Source organism: Lepisma saccharinum, chromosome 1, assembly GCF_977018435.1.
Source record: "Lepisma saccharinum chromosome 1, izLepSacc3.1, whole genome shotgun sequence".
NCBI classification, from domain to species: Eukaryota; Metazoa; Arthropoda; class Insecta; order Zygentoma; family Lepismatidae; genus Lepisma; species Lepisma saccharinum.
In genome coordinates, this window is record NC_139229.1 from 215,500,661 (window position 1) to 215,517,902 (window position 17,242).

The window sequence follows — 17,242 nt, forward strand, 5'->3', positions numbered from 1 at the left end:
TTCTGACATTGAAAGTTTTGTTGCAAAATGTGATGTTTGTGAGACGAATGCAAGAGCTCCAGCAAAAGGACAATTTATATCATGGACACCGACATCACAACCCATGGAACGTGTACATGTCGATCATTTCTATTTCAAAAGTTATTTATTCCTGTTGTGTGTTGATGCTCACACGAAATTTTTGAATGTTCGGCAATGTTCTAATTTAACGGCCCAGGAAGCAATTAGACATTTAAAAAGCCAATTTTACATACTTGGTTATCCAAAAGAGTTAGTCTCAGATAATGGACAACCCTTTGCAAGTGAACAATTTAAGATATTCTGCCAAAGGTTGGGCATTGAACTAAAGCATTCTTGCCCATATAAACCTTCGGGAAACGGGTTGGCTGAGAGAACAGTCAATACCGTGAAAAGGTATCTAACCCTCATAGGAGATTTTCCAAAAGGGGATGGGCCTCTCCGATGGTGCAGTGGTAGAGTCGTCGCCTTGTATTCAAGGGGTCCCGGGTTCGATTCCCGGTGAAGGCACATAGTGGTTTGGATCCCACTTTAAACTGTAGGTCCAGTCCCGATTAGCCTTACTGTGCATAAAGTGGACTTAAAACACCAACTCAATCAATCAATCAATCAAATCCAAAAGGCGAAGATAGAACATTAAATACTGAAGTAGAATCACTACTGCGTACAGCAATACACTGGCATAACAACACTCTATTGCCATCAACTGGAACATCTCCAAGTTCATTAATGTTTTCTTACAACACTGCAAGTAATATAATCATTAAAGATGGCACTAAAAATGTTCATTATGAATGTGAGAAATTTTCAATTGGAAGTAAAGTATATTATTACTGCCCTGAAAGAAAGATATATCGGAAAGGAGAGATTATTGAAAGATGCAGTTTTGCTGTGTATAAAGTAAGAGATGTAGAAAGTGGCAGATACAGAAATGTACGCTATTCATTTTTAAAAATTCTTCATGAAACAGGAGAAGATTCAAATCAGTCAGAAATACCCAAGGAATATGACGAGAGTGCATATCATGCATATTTGTATCCTCCAATTAAAAATGAAATCCATCGGCAGGAACTAAGCGACAGTGAAGAACACAATGCTCACAGTTCGTCTCCGAAACAGGAAAGTAGATCATATTCGAAGGAAGCGAGCAGACTTGGTCCAGAAACAAGTTCGTCTTCGAAGGGAGGAAGTGATTTTGTAAGAAGGAAATCTCAAAGAGTAAAAAGGCCAAGAACGTTTTACCCCTCATAAGTTTGTTTTCTCTAGAAGGGGAGAAGATTGATATATATTATAAAATACATTATTGTATGTGGTGAACTAGCAGTTATGGCCAATGCACATAGTCTGTGCATAGCAACGATTATGCATCTTGTTTAGATGTCTTATGGATGATTTAAGTTTTAATCATTTAATCCACCTTGTTACAAGTTTGAATATATTTAATTATGAAGTTCCAATCTTTAGATGTTTGTTTCTGTTTATGTCATTAATATTAGGACATAACAGAACCACCAAGTGCCTCCACCCGGTATCGAAACCGGAACCCATTGATTACAAGGCAACGACGCTACTACTACGCCATCGGGGAGACCCACATGGATCAACATACAGACAATGCAGTGGTGGGGGCAGGTTCAGTTACTGATATTGTTGCAGTGTTGCATAACGACCGGATATTTTACAACAAAATTTCATACTTTTTGTTAGTATACTTTTAATTTGTTTTCCTATTAAATATATTGAACATAAACCAACAATTATGATCTGTTAAAAAAAGGAGGCAACCTGCGAGATTTCACAGTGTATGAGTAGGCGCACAGGTACGCGTTGCAAACCCGGAGCAACGGCCTGATCTCTACAGCGAGGAGTATTGGAGCGAAGTTCAACGCTGTTCTTCCTATCCCCTGCTTCAGTCGGCTTGGTCGTTGCAATGGATTTACAACACAGCAAAGTCAGGCGACCCGTTTCGGATTCCCAGGCGGGTGAGGGTAGAAGAGGACGGAACAACAACAAACGCTTGATTGCGAATTCTTTCATACACCGTTAGAGAGCAGCAGCCAAGTTCTCACTGTCCTGTGTCGTAAGAGCAACAGACAAAATGTCCACGTTAAGCAAACATAAATATTTTATTTTGGGGAGAATCTTAACCTAATTTAAATTATGCTTGAAACTTGTAACAATTTGATTTGATTTGTTGTTTTTTAAATCCACTTTATGCACAGAAAGACTAATCGGGACTGGACCTGCAGTTTAAAGTGGGATCCGAACATTAAAGTACTTCTTATGTAATCACAAAAAAACACAATTCTGCATGCTGCCGAATAAATGGAAACTTCAAATTTTGTATGATGATAATTAATTGTACTCCTCGAAAGTGTCGCGTGTCAGTCAAATATAAAATTATAAATACATATAATTGCATTACAAATATATACAAATTAAAGTTATATAAATATATATTTTTTACGCGAGGATTGCAACACTGATGAAGTTGAGCATGCGCAGGAGCATACCCTAGTATTCTGTGCTTGCAACAGAGATAGAATCGTTAGAGTGGGTTTGTGTACGTGAGAGTAGCAGTAAGGTGAAATGTCTGTCGTAATACAAAATTCCGCCAAATGTGAAGTGAGATCTCTCATAAGATATATATTTGCTGCAACCACCAACAGTCTGAACCACGAGCCGCCACTGGGTGCGGGGATGCTTATGATGATTATCCTAGCTGGGGGGTTTCTTTACTGAGCGACATCACCACCCGCATTCCCCTCACTCCGAGCAATGGTGATGAAAGTTAGTTCTGCTGTACTATTAAGAAAAAACAACAACAAAAGATTACACATTGCAAACGACGTTCGTGTTTTGACAAAGAACCAACAAACTCGGCACGCATGCACCATCTTTACTACAGCGACAATATTTGAAAACGTAACTTGTTTTGTGGATATCCTTCTTAGTTCAAAGTTAATCACCTCTGTGGGGGAATCTCTTGCTTACATGGAGGGAGCGCGATCTTCAATTTCCTCTGGGAGACCCAACAATAATATATTCATCCCACAAACCTCGTTGAAGTTACGCAACGATGTCGCACTATATTTGCATGCGGGACTTCCCTCCGTTACCATATCGAAGGTCACGAAACATATTGCCAGAGGCTCACTCCCATCCATTGTTTTCCCATCTGTCTTGTGCATGCTGTGGCTCATTGACGTCACAAGAAAAGTTGCGCAGAAGATGATTCACAAACCATACAGAGGAGCGAATTCATCATATACGTATATGCGTATATATAGGTACATAGGGAAAGCAGTGGCGGCGATTGGGACCCAAAACTAGTGGGGCAAGGTTCCAAAACTGGGGGGGAGCAAGACAGTTTACTTTCCATTGGTAGATAAGATTTAGCATAAATCTGAGACAAAAGTGATAAAAAAATATGGCAGCTGCCACGCATGGCCCCCTAATCGCCGCCAGAGAGAGAGAGAGAGAGAGAGAGAGAGAGAGAGAGAGAGAGAGAGAGAGAGAGAGAGAGATAGAGATAGCGAGATAGAGAGAGAGAGATAGAGAGAGAGAGAGAGAGAGAGAGAGAGATAGAGAGATAGAGAGAGAGAAAATTTGATACAGTTTGACTCGTACTCAGTTTGCAAGTCTTGAAATAATGTTACAGGGCATTCCGTGGCCCATACTTGGACCAAGAGTTTCCTAGTTACGTTATTTATTATTTTTACATAGTTTTTTTGCCTCTATAGATTAATCGGAACGATCAGGTTGCATGATGAAATGTATAATTAGGACGAACACAATGACATATCCACTGAAGCATGGGAATATTTAAAGGGGGATTCAAAGGGTCCATCAACACTTTATGGTTCAGTAAAATTACCAGATTATCTGTTCTATCCGCTTGTTCATAAAAGTTTCTTCGGACTTATTTTAATCTCCTAAATTCCAGACGGATAGGACGAGATACGGATGGGAAGGAAAATACGTAATTCCACACACCAGATGGAACTGCAGACCAAATGTCTGCAATTTCCTGATAGTTACGGAATTTCTGCGATAAGATACTTCATTGGGGCTGTCAAATCACTTATAATTTTTTCCCTCGAGTCTTCTAAAAGGAATTTGATTTTTTAAACACAGTGCAAGAAAATCAGGGAAACACCGTAACATTTTCAAGTTGTTTGACACAAGATGAACAGAAAAGTATCAATATAAAGTAGCGTGACTTGTGGAAAGGTATTCACTATCTGTAGAAACTTTACAGACTTTACAATTTACTAGAAGATAAATATTTTAGCAAGCTCTTCACTTTCTTTACTGCGTAACCTGTATGGAGTTTGAAACATCTCCACTTGTTCTAACCAAATTGTTTTCATGCAGTGCAAGATTATGTTGGGCACCTCAAAAGGTAGACTGTTCAGAGATATTTAAAAAATCAACTAAGATAGAGTTTTGAGAACTTAAATGAAATGTAATCCAAAGCAGAGAAATTACTTAGAGACTATGATGAAGAAACGAAGAGACCTAGAACACCCAGCCGTCAAATCTGAGGCAATAATGCACCAGCTGAGAGCACAAGAGAATATTACAAGATAATCCTTCGTTGTCCATTTTTGGATTGAACTCACGTTTCTCTGAACACAGTAAACAGATTGCAAAAATTCCACAACTTATTCCAAAAACGTGAAATGGCTATCCCTCATTCATTGAAATAGTGTGTCAAAATGTTGGATGGCCTGGTTGATAGATTGGATTTTGATAGCCTGATCATACCTAGGCCTGTTATACGTCCCGGATTTTTCGGGACAATCCCGGAATAATATAATTTGTCCTGGTATCCCGAATAGTTTCTTCTGGATGCACAAATGTCCTCGGATCGGGTGGAAGAGAAGGAATGATTAAGACTATACTTTCGTCAACTTTATTTATATTTAAATCTTTAATATTAAAAGGCTAATCTTACTAAACAATCTGGTCCGAGGTACGATACCCGGTGGAGGCACATAGTAGTTCGGATCCCACTTTAAACTGTAAGTCCAGTCACGGTTAACCTTATTGTACATAAATTGGACTTCAAATACAAACTTAACAACAACACAACTAAACAATCTAACTGTACATTGAACCGCTCCCTCTCGATAATAGTTATCGTGTTACAAGATGGCCGCGGTGGTTCAGTCGGTAACGCGTCTGACTACCATGCTAAAGGTCCCGGGTTCGATCCCCGACCGGGAACTTTTCTAACGTTGGAAGCACCCAGCGTCGAATAACATGGGTACCTGGGGGAAACCCTGGGGGGTAAAGGCGGTCAGGGGCGTGATGCTGATCACATCACCTCCACTCACGACCGGATCAAGAAAGTGTGGGGCGTTACCCCCACACCCCCTATACGCCTTCATGGCGTGGTGCTAAGCAAAGGGGAGCACTTTACCTTTACTTTTTACCTTTGTTACAAGAAGATGCTGCAAAGATATTTGACTTCACGATAGCGCCGCCGTCTGCTAGCAGCACTGACTTTTAGTTTCAAATCTCTTTCATAGTAAGCTGCTTACTGTAACAGTGAGTGCTTGGGTGCCCACACTGTTCAGTCCGCAGTTCTCAAATCAAGTTTCGACATTGTGCGATAGCAGCTTAGTCCATTTGGCACCGAAAAGGAATTGCAAGATTAATGATATACCGGGTGGGCCATAAGTCAGTTGTCAAAAATGCATTTGGTGCAATAATACTAAACAAATGAAAATACAAATGGAAATACAAATGTAATTTACTACATAGGTATTACATCCTATACATGTAGTGTTCAATTAACCTACAAAAGGTGCTCAAAGTGGTTTCCATATTGTTCTTAGCAAACATTGCATCTGTTCAACACTGATGTACAAATTTTGTCGGAAATTTTCCGTGACTGTAGGTTTTCAAATGCTGATTGGATTCGTTCCTTCAGATGCTCAACATCACGAATCTTGACGGAATAAACTTCATTTTTTAGTATTGGGATCGGCTTCTTGTCGGATTGCGTACAACTCGCAAAATTCAATACATCTATCGGGATCATCTTCATTTAGGCCTTGCAGTAAAGTATATGGTCTCAACTATATGGTCTCAATTTTAGTGTTTTCTGCGTCCTTTGTAGTCTTGTTCTTGCAATTCCATACTCATTGGACGCTTTTCTTTGAGATTTAGTCGGTGATTGCAGAAAACATTGCGCGACAACATTAAGATTCTCTTCTGTAGTGACAGACTTGTTCCTACATGAACGAGGAAGCTCCGCCACCGACCCAGTCTCTTCAAATCTTCAATTCAATTTGCGAATACCTTGTCGAGATGGAGGATTGATGTTTGAAAAACGTTCCACAAACAAATCAAAAACATTACTGTAATTATGGTCATGTTTCCACCATGCTTGCAAAACAAAACACGCTGTTCTGTAGTTAACTTTCTATTAATTGTTTCTCAGATATCAACAAACACAAACACCACACAACAAACAATCAATGTCACACAGAACCTCACACGAGACTCCAATAACTGCTAGTGTCGACTGACTTATGGGTAATACGCACAAGTTACACTAGTCAAGTTCACAACTGACTTCCACTACGCTAGGCAAAACAAAGTCTAACGATTGCTAGTGACAACTGACTTATGGCCCATTTTTTTTCCCGGGAGGTTATGGAATTGTATAGGTGGATAGTACGTATCTACTTTCTAGAACTTACCACTCTCAAAAATGGCAATCGTTTTTGTAAAGGATTTCTTGCATTTACCGTCCTCCTCCGTGGCAGTGCAGTCTAAGGCGCTGTGCTGACTCCGACTGCGGAACGGCATGGGTTGGAGTCCGCCTGGGTTCAGTCTCTGGTTTTTCGGCCTGTGTATAGGACCGGTGGCAACCCACCATCGTGAGGAAATTGGGGAGCTACGAGTGAGTAGCGTAACCCGGTCACGGATATCTCCTACAACGGCTGGGGGTTCGACGTGCTGACCCCACATCACCCAATTACCGGTTGAAGAACTCCACACCTCTAGGTAGGATTGTGGGAGGGAGACTGGCAGTCGGGAGATAGGCCAAGGCCCTTCCAGGGCTGTGGAGCCACGGGTTATTATTATTCTTGCATTTACTACTCTGTTTTTTCCCCGAGTTCTTCTCTGTTAATTTTTCTCAAATTTTCGGAGGGGGTTGCAGCACCTTCAGCCCCCATCTGTGTATGCCAGTGTTCAGCATTCGAACTTAGGATCTCTGACTTTGTATCGCGTTACTCAATTATCTCGTTGGTGTAACTATAATGTCTGATATCTTGTCAACAAACCTAATGTGAATCTACCCTGGAAACTAATTCGAATCCCAGTTACCAATCCCGGGTTGATCTCTACATCTCACATATGGAGCCACAACCGTCTTCTTTAAATTTGAACGCGATTTCCAATGGACTGTTGGCATGACATCAACAACCAAGGGAAGCGACCTTGAATTGGCGGTACTTTCCCCCAAGCAGTCACGGTTTCTCACCTTGACGCGACGCACGTCGACCATGAACTTCATGCTGTGAACATCGCCAAATTAACATCCGACAAAAATAACAGAGGAATATTGTGAAAACTTTTTGCGTACACGTAAAGCCTAGGTGAGAAGAGATTTTGGCGCCCTTTCCTGTTTGATGCAAACAGGATTCACCTAACTTGCACTTCTCCCGTAAGGCATCCATAGGAAATATGATATAAAATTTTTCTCCCAAGAGCAGACGCTTATCTGCAAGACAAAGCTTTCGTTAGTAGCAAAGTTCTCCCAGAGAAAATTGGCCTTCGACAAAATCTTAGGAAAGCTCATTTGGAATTATTTACATGCATGTTTTAATTGAATGGTGACAATGCGATACTAAGAATCTTTAATGCAGTAATAGTTTTAATAGCACAACATTATAAAAATTATGCACACTGTTTTAAATATAATAGAGCACCACGACGATAGATTATGTTATATCTGAGATAATCAGTATTTTTATGGCTACTAATGATGATGTAGTACATATCTCCACAATGCCTGAATCAAAACACCAAACAGAAAATTCCCAATTTACAACGTTTTCGATCTTCAAAACACCTTTGCGCGTACTTTCAATCATCAATTGGTACCTTGCATGTCAAATGATCACGAACAAATTGCGTGGAAGAATGTGAAAAAAAACTTTTGAATAATGAACCTCATGGCTCGCAGTTAAGAAGAAAAACATTATCAAGTAACAAGTATAAACTCGATGAGATTGTTACATCATATATAGTTGAACTGAAATGTTTAGATCCATTTATCTTAAAACTGACAATGATAACACTGGGGAACAAAAAAAAGATTTTATTTTGTGGCATAAAGTTTAATAACAGTTTCAGCACACAAAACAGCTGTGATTGCCAATTGTATGATTGGTTCAGTTGAATTGACTCCAGTTATAAAAATAAACACACCATGGAAAATGTAGGAGGTAAAATTACTCCACGCTTTTCTAGGTAATATCAAAATTTGATAATGGGATGAAATTCCCATTAAGAAACTTATTTATATATTTGTAAATTGTAGCTAGGCAACTTATAAAGCATTGCTAGGCAATATATCTCTTAATGTTTAATTTTGTAGTATAAATAAGCGAAATGCGATTAATGTGAATACTTTGGAAATATGAGTTCCTCACGTAGTAAGTGTTTCAATACCCCAAATGTGTTTTGCTAAATATGTGGAATATATTGTCTACCATCACGGAGAATAAATATCACGGATATAGTGAGAGATTTGTATCAGACTTATTTTGCCAAAAATCTGGTACAACAGAATAAAAAAATGAGTCCCACATATAGTTTGCAAAACTTGTTTGGAATCACTTCGTTATTGGGGCCAAGGCGGACGAAAGGGACTCAAATTTGGAGTGCCCATGACATGGAGTGAACCAAAAAATCAGGTTAATGATTGCTATTTTTGTGCTGTGAATGTTAAAGGCATGAATAGATTCAAAAAGCGTAATTGGGTGTACCCTAATGTAGAGTCAGCAAAGCCGCCAATACTGCACAGTGAAAATTTACCTTTACCAGTATGTACCTTTTCTCAAAATGTCGACGATGACGTTGAGATATCAGATGAAAGTGTTAGTGACAATAAAAACGAAAGTGATTTTGAAGGATGTAGTTCTACACCGCAAGCATTCTCCCAAAGCGAACTGAATGATTTGATTCGTGACCTAAATTTGTCAAAAAAATCATCTGAGATTCTAGCATCGCGACTAAGAGAAAAACATTGCCTTCAGCCTGGTGTTACTGTAACATCATATAGAACAAGAGAACACAATATTCTTCCTTACTTTAGCGAAGAGAATCATCTTGTGTATTGTAACAATATTCCTGAGCTTTTGCTGCTGTTAGGTCTATCAACATATCGCTCAGAGGATTGGCGTTTATTTCTGGACAGTTCTAAAAGAAGTTTGAAATGTGTTTTACTACACAATGGTAATAAACATCCTTCAGTTCTTATCGGACACTCAACAAAGCTTAAGGAAGAATACCAAAACATAAAAATTGTTTTAGAAAAAAATTGAATATGCTGAACATAAGTGGCTCGTGTGTGTGGATTTGAAGATGGTGAATTTTTTTACTAGGACAGCAAAGTGGGTACACAAAACATCCCTGTTTCCTATGTTTGTGGGATAGTCGTGCTAGAGAAAAGCATTGGAAGATAAAAGTTTGGCCCCCAAGGGAAAATATTACAGTGGGAAAAGCTAATATCATTCATGAACCGCTGATAGATAGGGACAAAATCATCCTTCCACCACTGCATATTAAACTTGGGTTAATAAAACAGTTTGTCAAGGCGTTAGATACAAGTAGTGATTGTTTCAAATATATATGCCACACTTTTCCAGGATTAAGTATTGAAACATTGAAGGCAGGAATCTTTGACGGACCACAAATTCGTACACTTATAAATGATGCCAATTTTACAACTTTCATGTCTTACATCGAATCTGAGGCCTGGCTGAGCTTTGTGTCCGTCGTCAAAAACTTTTTGGGAAATCACAGAGCAGAAAACTACCGCGATATAGTTGGAAATATGTTGAAACATTTTGAGAAATTGGGAGCTAATATGAGTGTGAAGATACATTTTCTACATAGCCACATTGACAGATTCCCTGACAACCTTGGTGATTTTAGAGAAGAACAGGGAGAAAGGTTCCATCAGGATATAAGGATAATTGGAAGAAAGGTACCAGGGACGGTGGGATCGCCACATGATGGCCGACAACTGTTGGAGCTTACAGAGGAATTGTCCTAAAAAGCAATACAGCAGGAAATGGTATAGAAAACGTTTTACATAGTTTGTTACTTCATTGTGTACATATTTTCTTAATTATTATGATCATAGGTCTATATAAATTTATTTTTATAATAATGATTGTAATCACAAAAAGAAATATTAAATTGTTGTTGGAAGTTCATTTATATGTATGTCTTATGTTTCCGCCATTTTGGTTTAGTTGCATTTATTTCATAAATTAGAGCCAATTCAGGAAATATATTATTAGGGTAAGGACGGGGCAAACGGACACAGGGGCAAACGGACAGTCCCTAAGAAAAATACGAATAATTTGGCTTTGAAGTTTGCAACAGTGCATCGGTTGGCGTTGTGATTTGAAGCAGAACGTAGGCGAGAAGGTATGTTGAACATCGGTTGAAATCTTGAAGAAGAACGCCAATCCAGCCGTAAAACCTGACCAGGTAAGGATATTTGTACTAGCAAAAACCTAAACAGTAAAAATCTGTGTGTGGAAACACAAGGATTGCGTGGATTATGATGGTCCCGCCAAAGTTGCGCTTTGTAGTGTGGATATGTCATTGCCTCCTCGACATACACAGCCTGTGTCAACATGCTGCTGCCATCTGGTGGGCTTTTTCGAAAATGTAAAGCCCAAGGCTACAGGCGGGGCGAACGGACAGGTTTGTGTTGGGGCAAACGGACATGCATAAAGTGCATATCATTTAAATACTATAAGGTATTATGTAATTCAGCAACTAATCTACATTTAACTCAAAGACGAAAGGGCATGTGTGAATTGTATGTAATGCATGTTTTACCCTTCAGACGTATGCGTTTCTAAAATAATGTGTCCTTGTTACAGGATAGTGCGACATCGTGAACGATCCACAGACCGCTGTTCCTGGACAGATGACAATATGCAGAGGGCTGTTAATGCAGTACAAGATGGCATGCCTCTAGCTACAGCCGAAAGAACATTGTCTGTTCCGCGGATCACTTTACAGAGACGGGTGAGTAGCAACGTGCAAATTCTGAAATTTGGCCAGCACACTACGCTTTCAAATGCAGTGGAGGTACAACTGGTGGAGCACCTTCTGAAACTTGATTCTATAGGATATGGTCTGACCTATAAGGAACTCCGCAGTTTGGTATATCGGTATGCATTTACAAATGGTGTGCCACATTCCTTTAATGATCTACAAATGGCAGGGAAGGACTGGATACAGGGATTTTTAGCTCGTCACAAGTAACTCAACTTGCGTGTTGCAGAGGCTCTGTCATATGCTCGCGCTAAAGGATTATCTAAGGCAAGTGTTAACATCTTTTACAATAATTTATCAAAGTTGCTAGACGAACACAAAATGTGGGACAAACCTGCCAACATATACAACTGTGACATGACAGGCATGTAACTGATCTACAAAACAAAACGAGTCATATCAATGCGGGGCAAGAAAAGTCGTGAGCCAAACGAATTGTGAAAGGGGAGAAACAATCAGTGTTATGGCATGTGTGTACATGCAACTGGCCACTATGTGCCTCCTTTTGTTATCATGAAGGGTTAAAGATATAACGAGAACTATGAAATTGGCATGCCTCCTGGGACGAAAATAGTTCTTTCGGATAGTGGCTACATGCAATGGGAATAGTTTGCTCATTTTATTAGTGTCAAACCCCCTGCTCCTGTAGTGCTCATTCTTGATGGACACGGATCGCATTGTTCAGATCCCCAACTCTGGAGAAGGCATTAGCCAATGACATGTACCTTCTGTGTTTACCTCCACACAGCACACACAAACTTCAGCCGCTCGACGTTTCGTTCTTTGGGCCACTTAAAACATTTTACAACGACGGCTGTAGAGTTTACATGCGAAGAAATCCGGGGAAAGGTATCAATAAAGTGGCCTTTGGTGGCATTTTTGCAGAGGCTCGGAATCGTGCGGCCACAGTGGGGAATGCAGTAAATGGGTTTCATGCATGTGGGATTCATCCATTTAATCCACAACGACTGCCTGAGCACGCATTTATTCCTGGAACTGTCCATGAAGTGAATGGTCAAGATCAGCGATCACCAGAACCTTTAGCGACAGACGATGCCTCATCCCAAGGAAGATGAAAAGAACTCAACCCCTTGACATCCACTTCTGGGACCTCGAGCAGGAAACGAAAAACGGGGGAATCGCACTTATTAACGGATCCTTCTTTCATCGCTCGCCTCAAAGAGAAAAACTGACTGCAGCTAATCAAACAACAAGACTGGGAAAGCATGTTAAACGCACCGCAAAAGATGTGTGCCGTGTATGCAACGTTGTGTACAAGCAGGGTCAACACTGGGTGCAGTGCTTAGTGTGTTCTGTCTGGTTCCACGTAAAGTGCGTTGCGAATGGAAATGACCCATACTTTGTGTGTTCTTCTTCTGAGAGACATGACAGTCCATAAATGAGCTAGTGTCCATTTGCCCTTCTCACATGTCCGTTTGCCCCGCCATAGTGGGGCAAACGGACACTGCTACACACACTGATTCATTTAACAATTTGGAGGACAACGTTCATTATTTTGAATTATACATTGTACTATTTGTTAGCTCAATGTTCACACTTTCTATATCGACCATAATTGTAATTTTTCAATAAACAGTTTGATAGTTATTTTGCAATATATCCTTAGGGTGTCCGTTTGCCCCGTCCTTACCCTATATCATTATTCAGCAGAATGAAATCGCCTTAAATTAGCTCTCAAACACTGTGCCGCAATTTCACTGTTCCCCAGTGTAATTTAAAAGGACGCCGAGACGTCTACTCTTTTCTAACTTTTTCTATTTTTGCTCGTTCGATTGCATCCCTGCCACATCTGTAGTTACGGTTGTTGTAAAGCCTGGTAACATGGTAACAAGGACGCTTGCAGGAGTTTTTCTCAGGGGGTAGCAGTGCTGCAAGGGGGGGGGGGGCGTGGATTAATGCTTTCCTCCAGATAAGAGAATTCTTATACAACATCTCCAGCACTAGGATAATTTGCATAGGCACTTGATCTGCACCCCCCGGTCTATGTTTCCACGCTACAATTTTAAAATTTGAATAGTATGAAGTCTTTCCAGATATCTCTGGGTAGGAGCAAGTGACCCCGTGCCCCCCCCCCCACCTCTGTGGGAGCTCTTGTCTGGTAATAAAGTGTGCAATTCAGTAATTTCATCGTTGGTCTTGTAAGTATAGACAAGTTCATGTACATTTTTTTCTAATTTTTTTCGTAATAAATTAAAATGAAGAAAAGCTTGTTCAGTAGTTTCTCGGGCACCTCGCTGTCTGTACTACAGGCTTTTTAAAGTTTACAGAACTAAATATAATTACAATCATTCATTACAGTTCATGCCCTCTTCCTCAATAATATAGGCACAGTCACAGTAACTTTTCCTGTTTTACGCCATCTTCTGCCTCTTAGGCTAATCAAGATGAGGATGATTAAATGCAACTGATGAAGGAAGACTAAGAAAGAAACGTCCATGCCAAGACTCGAACCCAGTATCGGTTAAAGTTTCTATTTGCATATCCGTAAGACAAATGAGGATTCGGTTCGAAGAACGGTTCTCTTTTTGATAGAAAATTATTCTCTAAATTTCGATAACATGTATACTAATCTGGATCTTCATGCAATACAATTTAGGAACAATGTTCAGTGTATTTTACTGTCTGTTTTGAACCAAGAAGATAAGTTACAATTCTTACAAGAGCATTACCACAGTTAAGCTACAGGTAGGAATAAGAAAGTGATAAAAACTCAACAATAATATATCTAAATGGTATCTAAATCTATTCTTTCTAAATCCACCCACAATCTTATCGCGTTCTTTAATTGGAATCTCCTTTTTTATGTGTGCTATCAAAAATGTCATTATTATTTTTTACCTATCATTGCAGATACAATTTGTCACCCTATCGGATTACCCATGAAAATCTGAAAAGGGGGGTTGATTGATTGATTAAGTTAAAATTTTTGGGTGCCCTTTTTGTACCCTTTTAAATACACGAGTTAACTGTGTAAATTGCTCAAAATTTTTCTTCGCACATAACCTATTTGCACTCAATCTCCATGGCTCAACTCAATATTTGGATATAAAGAAATGCTAATTTCGTATGAGGTATTACACAATTCAATCCGTTTAAAGCTTCTATATACAACCTAATTTCGTGGCCCGAGCGTGGACAAATACATGGAAAAACAAACATAATGAACGGGGTAGCTAGCCTATGTCCTAGTTGGGACTCGAACTAAGAACCTTAAACAGTCGAGAACGCAACGCAACGCACACGGACACTGAGTGATTCGGTAGTTTCAAACTGACTTGTGTGAAGAGAAGAATTTCCAGTATGCTCTAAACATGGGAACATTTCTAAAGCCACAGCATCCACAATATCTGCAGACATTTATGAATGGTTGGAGACAAGCGCCGTTGTGCTCATGGTTCTATTATCCACTGGTTCCCATTCAAACAGTATTTGCGTTGAGGAAAATTTCCGACACAATTGTTTCCCTGACGGATAACATTGTGCCATTGTCCTCCGATGCTGTGTACGTAGGGAGGAGCCAGGGATCGAATGGCTTGATCCAGGATATCCGTTTTAGGACATTCCGGAGGCACAGCTGTCCTCGAAAACTCGTCGTTGAAATGTTTGAAACTGAAACCTCTCCGACAGGGAACGGATGCGGAAATGGCGTGGATTTACGAGAGGATGCGGTTAGCAGAACAGATTGCATGATCTGCATCCAGACATATAATGGTGAACAAGTTAAGCTAATTTTGCGAATAAAAAAATCTTGAATATCAAATTTCAACTAGCCTATACGATAGTGCGTGGTGCCGTAGGGATATCAGCTCATTGTATCGCCAATTTCATTGGGATAGGTCATATTATTGTATCAACTGACTGTGTTGGTATTAAATTCTATCGGATAAGGCATGCAAACTTATGAGGTAAGAATATTTCAACTTCATAAGCGAATATGTGGATCACAAGAACTGCTCTACATTTTCGAGGATGGATAAACATACTCCCTTTACTAATTAATGTTGTTATTTTATGCCGCTTTTGTTAATAGCGGCGATCAGGATGAATGATGAACTGAAGAAATGGGTCATGTGACAAACACAACATGTCTGTTCAGGATTCGAACCTGGGAACTCTAACTTCGTAGCTCGTAACGTTCACCACTCCGCTACTGAGGCCGACAGGCATTATTTTGATGAAGTATAGTATAGTGTTCAATTTTCTCCAGTGTTAATACCCCACAAACCTACTGAGTTATAGTTTCCAGAATTCGAAAATCATTAGTACTTTACGAATTATGTAATTTGGTTTGATTTATTTAATTTCGTTGACAATTAGATAGTAGTTGATCTTCCACAGATAATATGGAATAAGTCAGTACAATGTACAATTAGTAGTTATCTCCAAATATTCTACAAACATACATGGATAAAAAAAAACTGAATACAAAGCTTGAAGATTCTATGTGCTTTCCATTAGTTACAATTAGGATGAGATTTTTATTGAAAAATCAACATTTTTGACAGGAATTATCTATATATTACAAAGCATATCAGAGGTTTGTTAAGTATTAGGCTATTTATACTTTATTGTCAAGTACTTCTTTAATGAATAAAAACAATGATCTAGTAAATATTTTCCACTAAATTGTTGTGTGATGGAACTGGCAGCATTGCTTATATATCACTCGGAATGTGAAGAATAACTATTTATTTTGGTCCTTTCTCAAATAGTGTAGTGCTGTGTGATGATATGGATGGAGTACAAACCTTATCATTCCAGCCCGTGTATACAGAATAACTAAATTTAAAGTTTGGTGTAAAGTGTTTTTTATCTTGTGCGCAGTTTTGCTGTTATATTGCTTAACTTTCCACAATCCAAAAAAATAAAAAAAATGTCTCTTATCACAAATGTATGTTTGCGGGTTTTCATAAGTAAAGGGGATTAACAGGGTAACACCTATAGAACGACAAAGATAACCTTTTTTTTCGGTCCTTGTTGTATCCGAAGGAGAATAATACACTAAAAGAGATAAGATACAGTACTACTTTTAAACTAGAGGTCTTTGGGAACGGAAGTGAAAACAAAGTAATAGCAAGACACGAGTAAACATCATAAGAAGCAGTCACGTGACTGATAACAGGGAAAAATAAAAGGAAAATGAGAGTAAACTAGGCATAAGAACAGTCTGTCTCATAAGTCCATGTACCCCTATAAATAATAAACAGAAAGATCGAAAATAATAAATTAAGTTGTGTATTACAAAAAAAATAAGGATTGGACTGAAACAACACCAGTTAGTGCAAACACCGTGATTCTTACAAATTTACAATATAAAAAATTATAAACATTGCACGCCCCGAGTATTTGGCTCCCCCCAACTATATAAGACACAATAGACCAATTCTTCAGGTAATAATAATGTTTGAACTTGTCTTTATATTGCTTAACTTTCCACGATGGAAGAATAGAAAAACATAATCTCATTTGGACATTGTGTCTTATCATAAAAGCATGCTAGGATTAATGTAGAAAACGTTTTCATCTTTTGCAGAAAGATCAAGAAATTAGGAACCTTTTTCCAATGTAATCTACAGTAAAAGATGGATTTTTTTTTAAAATTGAGAGTAAGTAATAAGTTACACAACATTTCCAGTTAACAAAAGTTGTCTTCACTATTTTTCTTTATACTTCTTTTTCGCCAAATATACTCATTTATTAAATTCCAATCAAACCTAAATCTGTTGTCTCACCATATAGACAAATGCGACATTAACAAGGAAACAAATGCTTGTCGATATCATGCTACTTTCCAATCTACATGTTTTCCGACTCGCACCATTAATTCTTCATTGGAGCGCGTGCGTGTTAAGTGACATAACTGGTTAACACGAGT